The following is a 9,999-nucleotide window of genomic DNA, read 5'->3' as shown; positions in this document are numbered from 1 at the left end:
GTAGGGTAGTTTTATTTTTAATTTTTTGAGGAAACTCCATACTGTTTTCCAGAGTGGCTGCACCAGCTTGCATTCCCTTTCTTTTCAAAAATGTATTTATTATTAAAAAAATTTTTTTTGTTTTAAAGTTTATTTATTTTGGGGGGAGGGGCAGAGAGAGAGGGAGAGGGAATCCCAAGCAGGCTCCGCGCTGTCAGTGCAGAGCCCGACGCGGGGCTTGAACCCACAAACCGTGAGATCATGACCTGAACTGAAAGCAAGAGTCAGACTGACTGAGCCACCCAGGTGTCCTCCTTCCTGTTGTTTCTAAGCCCCCAGTCCCTGGCACCCTGTTATAAGAGCCCAAACAGACTAAGACAGGCATGTTCTTGCAGTGGAGGAATGGAACTTTTTGGAGGCGAAAACAAACCAAGAAACAGAGATTCACAGGGTCTTAGATGAAGAAGAAACCTTAGAGGTTTTGTTGCTCAGAATCTGTAACCTGGCTTCGTTGGATCCAAGGACCCCAGAATGGCCAAATGTATGCACTTTTTTTTTCTTTCTTGAGACGTTCTGTAACTTTCCTCAGATTCTTTTTTTTTTTAATTAAAAAAATGTTTTTATTTATTTTTGAGAGGGAGGGAGAGAGAGAGAGAGAGAGAGAGAGAGAGAGAGAGAATGAGTGGGGGAGGGGCAGACAGAGGGAGACACAGAATCTGAAGCAGGCTCCAGGCTCCGAGCTGTCAGCACAGAGCCCATAGAACCTGACCCAGGGCTCGAACTCGTGAACTGCGAGATCCTGACCAGAGCTGAAGTCAGATGTTTAACCGACTGAGCCACCCTGGTGCCCCTTGAGTCGGATTCTTAAAGGATGCCTGGCTTCAAAACGAACAAGATAACCTCCAGCTCGGGGGTCTTGTTTTTACCCTCCCCCACCCACCACAGGAAGCGGCAGTGGTCTGAGCTTCTGAAGCCTGGTTCAGAGTCTGGCCATTGGGTGGATCACACCATTTGCTGTGGTGCAGGCGCCCTCCCTGCAGAAAGGAGGCTCAGGGACGGTGGGGTCATCTTGGCTGCTGGGCACCGGCTCAGCAAACTGCTTTACCTGAAACAAGCTATCGGCGGTCTGGCTCTCCGGGTTCCCGGGAGCCTCTCCTCCGGACTTTGGCCAGCGGAAGCTTTGGATATACCTTTTGGTTCAATAAATATTCACTGTGAATCTTCTAGAAGGCCATGCATCTGGCCCTTGGGTGGCAAAGCGGGAAAGATTACATTTGATGAACATCTGTGTGCTTGGCACTTAAGTTTTGTGAAGGCAGTGGCTACCTCTGTCTTTTCGTTTCGGGATGGCCAGAAACTAGCACGGGGTAGACGGTCCAAGAATGTTTGTGGAATTGTATTTGTCTGCATTACGCCATTTAATCCTTGTGTTTGGGGTTGCGAGTGACAGAAAACTTTAATTATAAGTGGTTTAAACAGAAGGAAAAGTATTGGTTCACAGAGTAGTCCAGCAGGAGTTCAGGAATGGTTTGATCAAGAACTCAAGTGACATCAGTAGGGCCCAGCTCTTAGCCCTGCTTCCTGTAGCTTGGCTCCCATCCACAGACTAGTTACCTTTGTGGTAACAAAATGACCCCAGTTATCCCAAGCCTGATGCCCTCCTAGCAAAGTCAGCAGCGTCTGAGTCTCACTGTTCCCACCCGCGGTGCAGAGGTTCACCTCCCAATGGACAACCCACCCCCCAGCCAATCGCTGTGGCCAGGCTGCAAGGGATATGTCCGTTAGGTTAGGCCAATCAGGCCACCTCTTCAGCTGAGATGGGGTCAATCTCCAGCCACTGAACAGAGGACACTGGGAGAGAGGTGGTTTCTCAAAGGAAATTTGGGGTACTCTTAACAGGAAGGAGGAAAAATAGATGCTTGGCAGCAAAGCTCCTGGGCCCAGGGTGCCCTGCAGGGGAAGTTTCATTCCCATTTTGCAGATGAGGCAAGTGAAGCTCAGAGACCACAAGGCACTGAGCCCCGGAAAAGGGAGGGGACCACACAGATAGAGTCCCTGACCTCAGGGATGCACAGTATGAAGGGGAGACAGACAGATAAGAAGCCAATTACACTGCGATCAGAGAGTGGGAGCGTGGGGCTGGCACACTGAACCTCTCCGCTGGAGCATCAGGGGTGGCTCCCTGGAGGAAGCTGGAACCTGAGGGATGATGGGCGTCCACCAGGCTAAGGCATGGGACAGGACTTTCCAGGTCGTGGGCAAAGCATGAGTAAGTATACAGACATGGGTGGGGACATTTCGGGAGGCAAGAGGACAGTAATACTCCGGTTTGTCCAGAGTGTAGAATCCTGTAAAGAGAGGTGGGGTTTATCGATCCATGGTGATGGGGTTCTTGAGAAAATGGCTAAGAAGGAATTCTTGAGACGTCTTTGGTGTAAAAAGGTGATTTTATTAAAGCACAGGGACAGGATCCGTGGGCAGAAAGAGCTGCACTGGGGTTGTGAGGAGTGACTGATTGTATATTTTTAGGTTTGTGGAGGGAGGGAGATAGTGTAAGTCTCTAAGGAATTTTTAAATTTTTTTTTACATTTATTTTTGAGAGACAGAGAGAGGCAGAGCACAAGTGGGGGAGGGGCAGAGAGAATGAGACACAGAATCTGAAGCGGGCTCCGAGCTGTCAGCACAGAGCCCGACACGGGGCTCGAACCCACAAACCGGGAGATCACGACCTGAGCTGAAGTCGGACGCTTAACAGACTGAGCCACCCAGGCGCCCTCTGAGGAATTTGAAAGCAAGGTTTTCAAGGACCTCGAGGGGCTAGCTACTGGTGAGATAGGGTTACTTTTAGTCTTTAATAAAACTAAAACATCAAGGAAGTAAGGCAGCCATGAGTTCCTTGAGCAAGGTCACGTTCTGCACGTTTCAGGTGTCTATCCGCGAGCTGCAGGCTGTAAGGAGATTTAATTTAAGCTACATTTCTCTTGCCTGTGTCTCCCTCATCACGGATCTTTGACTTCGAAAGGCAAGGGTGGGTAGGCTCTCAGACCTAACTCATGGCAATGACAGCATCACAGGTGACGCTCCCTCCCATGGACTCTCACGTCCTCTCCCCGCGTTACTGTTACAATTGTAGCCAATCTTTACGGCTTCCCCCGAAACCAAGGGAGGACAGTTTATCACCCTGTTTTACAGAAGTAGAAACTGAGACAGAGTGAAAGAGGATGCCTTGCCAAAGGTCAAAGGGAGGTCGCCAGCGCCTCGCAGGATTGACAACCTCCCATCGGCAGGGCAATTACCACTCTGCTCACATCGCTCCTGGTTGCCCAAGCGCCATAGGAGTCCATGGGACGGCTCTGTGGGTGTCCCAACATATGACAAAACAGAGGCGGGCGAGCCCAGGAGGAAGGCTGTGGATTCTCTCAAAATAGAACTTGGCCGCAAGGTAATTAGGCAGCATTTCTGGGGAAGGGAGAGCTGGATGTAAAAGAGTCGGCAGCGGGCTGGGAGTTGGGGGACCTGATTCCATCTCCAGCTCGGTCATTATCATCGCGCAACCTCCCATAAGTGAGGTAAGCGTTTAGACTCCAGGTTCCCACCTGTAAAATGGGTCTAATAGCACCTTCCAACTTCAGGAGATGGTCGGGAAGTCCCACTTAAATAGAGGACTGTGTGTGAACGTGCTTTGATAAGTTCAAAACTTTCTACCCACACAGAGGATGGTTTGCACTGAGTAGCTGGAGGCAAAAGAATGGAGGTCAGAGCTCCTAACCCCGGGTCCGCAGGCAGAATTCAGAGGGTCTGCCAACCTGGATAGGTTTCATTTTCACCAACCTCTGGCTGAAATTTAGCATTCCCTCCCATGGTTAACTTTGGCACTTACGTCATTGTCACAGATGACAATGAACGCATTCATGACCCCGTTATAGTTGTTGCAGAGATCTTGAAGTAATTGCTCATGGCTGTTGCGCCTTTGAATTTTGTTTAAGTTTATTTATTTATCTTGAGAGAGACAGAGACCGTGCAAGTTGAAGAGGGGCAGAGAGAGAGGGAGACAGAGAAATCCCAAGCAGGCTCTGCACTGTCAGCGCTGAGCCCGACGCAGGGTTTGAACCCACGAACTGTGAGATCATGACCTGAGCGGAAACCAAGAGTCGGACGCTTAACCGACTGAGCCACCCAGGCACCCCTCATGGTGCCTTTAAAATTATGGTAGTCATTAAACTTGCTACTAGATCCCAATATTTGGTCTATTAATAAAGAAGCACAGGTTACCAGTGGCAAATTTGTTTTAAAAATATAGTTAGGGGTGCCTGGATGGCTCAGTCGGTTAAGCGTCCGACTTCGGCTCAGGTCATGATCTCACGGTTCGTGGGTTCTAGCCCCGCATTGGGCTCTGCACTGACAGTGTGGAGCCTGCTTGGGATTCTCTCTCTCTCTCCTTTCTCTCAGCCCCTCCCCTGCTTACACGCTCTCTTTCTCAAAATAAATAAACTTTTAAAAAAACCTTTAAAATGATGGCTCATGTTTAGCATACACAAAGTAGGCCAAATGGGAGATAAATAGATAGATGTAAGAGGAGATTTATTATGGGAATCGGGTCACGGAATTATGGAGGCTGGAAGTCCCACGATCTGCCACCTACAGATGGAGACCCAGGAAAGCCGGTGGCGTAAGTGGAAATTAGGGCCAAGACCAGGAGCCCATGTCCAATGGCAGAAGATGGATGTCCCAGCTCTAAGACAAAAAGAGCAAACCCGCCCTTCCTCTCCCCTTGTGTTCTATTCAGGCCCCCTCAATGGGTTAGGTGAGGCCCACTCATTTGGAAGGTCAATCTACTCAGACTGTGTATTCAAACACTAACCTCTTCCAGAAACACCCTTCCAGGGGGTGCCGGGGTGGCTCAGTTGGTTAAGCATCAGATTTCAGCTCAGGTCGTGATCTCATAGTTCGTGGGTTCGAGCCCCATGTTGGGCTCTGTGCTGCCAGCTCAGAGCCTGGAGCCTGCTTCGGATTCTGTGTCTCCCCCTCTCTCTGCTTCTCCCCCGCTCGCACTCTGTCTCTCAAAAATAAATAAACGTTAAAAAAAAAAAAAAATATATATATATATATAGGAAAAGAAACACCCTTCTAGACACGTGTAAAGAGTAATTTACCAGCTCTCTGACACAAAAATCAATCATCACAGTGACCTGTTAGCTCAGTTGAGTGTTAGTATTTTCATGAACTCATAGATTTAAATATATCTGAGATGCTTTGATCCTTTGAAAGTATTAATCTTCTTGATGGCCCATTGGTATCACCTTGGGCTTTTGGGAACTTCTGCGAGGGCGTAAATTTCCTGGCTCCTGCCTGGAATCTCTATTTCTCCAAGGAGCCCGCTTCCGTTGACCAGGAACCGGCCTTTGGAGACTGTAATCTGGGTGCTTGGGTGCTCATTACACTGGGTGGTTCCTTGCCCAAGGTGAACAACACACACGTTTAAAAGCCCTGCTTTTGATAGAAACCCTGTCCTCGGAGCCCAGGGACAGCACCGGTCACCAGCATTTAATGCTGACTGACCTGAGCTGCCAAGTGAGGAATGGTTTGCTGGGGAGAAAAAAAGGAAAATGACTCTCTCAGGGCTTGAACCTGTCACTGGACCAACGTGGGCCCGCTCCTTGGAGAGCTGTAGACCCAGACTACACTGAGTGGAGTTGCCTGCCTCACAGGGTCACTTTCCTTGTGCAAATAAGGAGACCTCGAGGAATAGTTTCCAAAACTGTGAACTCCCTAAACAGGGGTAAGCAGGCTCCTTTTCATAGGGTTTGGGATGAATATTTAGAGGGGGATTTTAATATTATAATGAATCTGAGATACCCAGTAGGCACTTTTTTAGTTTATTTATTTAGAGAAAAAGAAAACCAGCGGGAGAGGGGCAGAGAGCAAGGGGGACAGGAGCCGAAGCAGGCTCTGTGCTGACAGCAGAGAGCCTGATGCGGAACTCGAACTCCCAAACCTGAGCTGTAGTCGGATGCTTAACCAACTGAGCAGCCCAGGCACCCCTGTCCGGCACTTTCTGATTCATCTGGACGGGTATGGTTCTCAAATGTTTCTTTTCTTGTTTCAGCAATTTGTGAGTTTCTAAGAGATGAAATGGACAGGCAGAAGGTTCTAGGAGTTTCCTGAGTTCAGGGGGGCAATCCTGAGTCTGGGGTTCAAGGGGTCTCCCTGGTGACAAATGGTGGTACCAGCAGAGCAGGGCTGGACTTAGGGCAATTGCCTCAGGCACCCTGAGCCTGGGTGGGGGTCATCTACACAAAGGGGCATCAAAAGGACCCTGGGAGGTGGCTATCCCACAGTCACAAGCAAGGGAGAGCTGGCCACTGGGAGGAGGCTGGGAGGTGGAGAAACGCAAGGAAGGAACTTTGGGATGGATGGGGTGCAACTTTGGGATCTGGGTGCACACACTGCTAGTTTCCTTTCGTAGTATTTATTCACTTTCTCCCTCCATGGGTCTCACATTAGCAGGGCTCATGGCTGCCCAGGGGAAAGACTACATTTCCCAGCCTACCTTGCACCTAGGCGGGACCACAAAGCTAAGTGGTTATTCACCTCCTCTTGAGTTTTATCAAATCCATTATAACCGTCATCAAAGGTCTTTCCCACTCCAATTTTCCACAAATGATCCGGCTCTAGTTTTAACTACCTCATCAGGAAACAAAACAAAACAAAACAAAACAAAACAAACCCAACAGCAATACTTTTAAATATGTCCTAGAAATAGCAGCCAGGGCACCTGCATGGCTCACTGGGCTAAGCGACCGATTCTTGGTTTCGGCTCAGGTCATGCATGATCTCAGGGTTTAGGAGTTCCAGCCCTGAGTAGGGCTCCGCGATGACAGCGCGGAGCCTGCTTGGGATGCTCTCCCTCTCTCCCTCTCCCTCTCCCTCTCCCTCTTTCTCTCTCTCTCTGCCCCTCGCCTGCACGCACGCTCTCTCTCAAAAAATAAATAAGCTTAAAAAGGGAAAGAAAAGAAAACGCAGCCAATATTGCTTCGATTGTTTAAGGTTCTTTTAAAAAGCTTACAGTCAGAAAGGTGCCGGGCCTTGCCTCGAAAGGTGTGTGTGACTACACAGAGATGCCCAAGAGTCATCTTAAAAAAAAAAAAAAAAAAATTGCTATCTGAAGTCTGGGCCAGATCAGGTAAACCAGATGTTCTTTGTTCAGCAACCTTCTGCGCCCGCCTCCGCGCGCGAGGCCGGAAACAGAGAACAAGCCCGGGTTTGGTGGTTTCCAGCCTGTGAAGGTTCGGAGGTGGGCAGACCAGGAAACCTTGCGAGAAGGTTCTAGTTTTTCGTAGCGGAGCGCTGCCCTGGCAGGCCCGGCGGGGGCCCGCACGGGAGACCGGAAGCTTCTTTCAAGCAGGTGAGCGCCCCGCCCCACCGGGAGCGTCAGAAAAGACGAAAACGTAGAGCAAGGGGATACAAAAAAAAAAAAAAAGCACGTTACAAATACTGAAAAAAAAAAAAAAAAAAAACAACACGTAACTGGGCAGTTATAGCTGTACTTGCCAAACAAAACGTACACGCGTAATGAAAAAAAACAAACAGAACAAATTAGTCTATTTTTAAACACCATGAGTAGCCTTGCAAGCGCAAGGCCTCAAAAAATTGGTTAAAAACTCAGAATTGTTCCTCTCCACGGAAATCTTTAGTAAAAGGCGAAAGATTTATGCGATCTGAAGAGAAACCAGAGTATGCTCTCGGGCTGCCCGCACACATTCCTCGGGTAACTGTTACCCCGAATACAGTGATGGTGATTCTCTGCTCGAAAGAGCCAGTGATTTTCGTCGTTCTCCCAGACAATTCTGTGGGAGCGGCCTTATTCTTGGGGAAAAAGAATTCAACCGCAAAAGGAAAATCTCGTCATTTCTAAGTCGGAAATTGCCCGGTGTGCAATGCCTCTTGGGTATGCAAATGAACCTACGTCGTCACGCCCCGGTTCCCGGAAATGCCTTAAACAGCGTATTCGTTTTCCTGCGGGGATTGAGGCTACCACCAGGGGGCAGAGCGGAGGCCAGATTGTCAGGATTTACGCTTTGGTGCAACCAGAAAAAATCTTTTATAAATTTTGACTCCAAGCAAAAATTTCTTTTGTACTTAAGTAAAATAATAAAAATAAAATAAAACTTGAAAATATTTATCATCATTCATTCAACAACGTTCTTTAAAAAAATTTTTTTTTAATGTTTATTTATATTTGAGAGAGAGAGAGAGCACAAGCAGCAGAGGGGCAGAGAGAAAGGCAGACAGAATCTGAAGCAGGATCCAGGATCTGAGCTGTTAGCACAGAGCCCGACTGGGGCTCAAATTCACGAACCGTGAGATCATGACCTGAGCCGAAGTCGGACGCTTAACCAACTGAGTCACCCAGGCGCCCCTCAACGACAATTTCCTGAGCACCGTGTTAAATCCTGTGCTGGGCTGCAAGGATAGAGAGGTATCCCCGACATTTCATCCTCAGTGAGCCTGTATGTGATGGGGAGGCTAAGTGTGAGTGGCAACCACTGATAACAGAATGTTCGCTGACATCTAGGCACGCCTAGGGCGGTGAGGGTGTTCTCGGCAGTGCAGAGAGGGTGAGTGACCAGATGGCCTTCGGTGCCAAGATAGGAGCTGGCATTTACCTTGGGGGCAATGGCAAGGCACGCAGGAGTTTTACAAGAGACCAACGCGATCAGATGAGTGATTTAAGGCAGTAGTTCCTTCCACGTGGTCCCCAGACCGGCATGTCAGTATCACCTGGGTACCTGCCAGAGACCCAAACTCTTGGGTCCCTCGCTACACCTACTGGATCTCAAACCCTGGGGGTGGGGCCCTGCAGGCCAGGATTGCACAAGTCCCCCAGGTGACTCTGATGCAGGTGAGGCAGAGAACCACTGTGGGACAACCATTCTGGCTAATGTGGCGACTGTAGAGACAAGGAGTCTGGGGCAGGTGAATTAGGGAGCTGAGCATTAAAGCCAGAGAAGACTTCCAGGTGGCCGGCCTGTGGGTGTGGAGGGAGGAAGGCCTGGGAAAGAGGAAGGTGAGGAGAGGGAAGAAGTCTAGGTGGGTCCTTGGGGGGGGGTGGTGGCATAAAGGAGGGGTGGATGCTGCAGGAACGTGTGAAGGGGATTAGGATGTCCCCAGGAAGCCACAGGAAAACCAGGAGCTGGGGCTGCACAGAAGTCGAGGGCAGCTATGGTAAGCGTCCACCAGAGGTCAAGTAAGGCAGGGACTGCAAAGTAGGTGTCATGGTGGGGAGGTCGGTGGCCTTGGGCAGAGGAATTTCTTTCTTTCCTTTTTTTTTTAAAGTTTATTTATTTTGAGAGAGAGAGAGAGAAAGCAAGCGTGGTAGGGGCAGAGAGAGAGAGGAGAGAGCGAATTCCAAGCAGTTTCTGCACGGTCAGCGCAGAGCCCGATGTGGGGCTTGAACTCACAAACCGCGAGAACATGACCCGAGCCGAAATCCAGAGTCGGACGCTTAACCGACTGAACCACCCAGGCGCCCCTGGACAGAGGCGTTTCTAAGGAGTGGGGGTGCAGGAAGCTCCCAGCTGCAGGGAGGGTGATGGTGAGGGAGGGAGGGGGCCGGGTGCAGGGGGGGGGGCTCCGTAGGGACCGCTGGGAGGGGGTGAGGCGGAAGCAGGTGTTGCAGTGCCTCTTAAACGTTCTCCCTGTGCCGCCTCCAAGGTCGCCTTCCTGACTCTCACTCTGACCCTGACCACGCCGCCGGGGATGTCGCTGAGCCAGCAGAAGCCCCCGCCTTCCCTCCTCCGGATCTACCAGCCTGCCCGTCCCTGCCCCTTCTTCTGCCCACTCCCCACCAAGGCTGACCCTCCGCTTGGGCTCCCAGCCTCACCCCTGCCTGTCTCCCCTGCCTGCCAGCAGATACCGCGGGCTTCCTTATTTCCCAACACGAAAGAGGGAGGGGAGGTAGGAGCCAGAAAACGCCCCAGACCCCATCTCCCTTTCCTCTTGTGGAATACAAGAATCGAA

The 9,999-nt window shown here is 50.1% G+C and overlaps 1 non-coding gene across 1 annotated transcript; it reads right to left on the bottom strand.

The window, feature by feature from the left end:
* Positions 1-7,601: 7,601 nt before the first annotated feature.
* On the bottom strand, positions 7,602-7,717 carry LOC122228898. The gene has a single exon (XR_006206788.1). It is a non-coding gene; the product is annotated as a U5 spliceosomal RNA (small nuclear RNA).
* Positions 7,718-9,999: the final 2,282 nt, after the last annotated feature.

Source organism: Panthera leo, chromosome C1, assembly GCF_018350215.1.
Source record: "Panthera leo isolate Ple1 chromosome C1, P.leo_Ple1_pat1.1, whole genome shotgun sequence".
Taxonomy (NCBI): domain Eukaryota; kingdom Metazoa; phylum Chordata; class Mammalia; order Carnivora; family Felidae; genus Panthera; species Panthera leo.
Note: the sequence above shows the minus strand (reverse complement) of the source record. Positions and strands in the feature narration are given on the sequence as shown.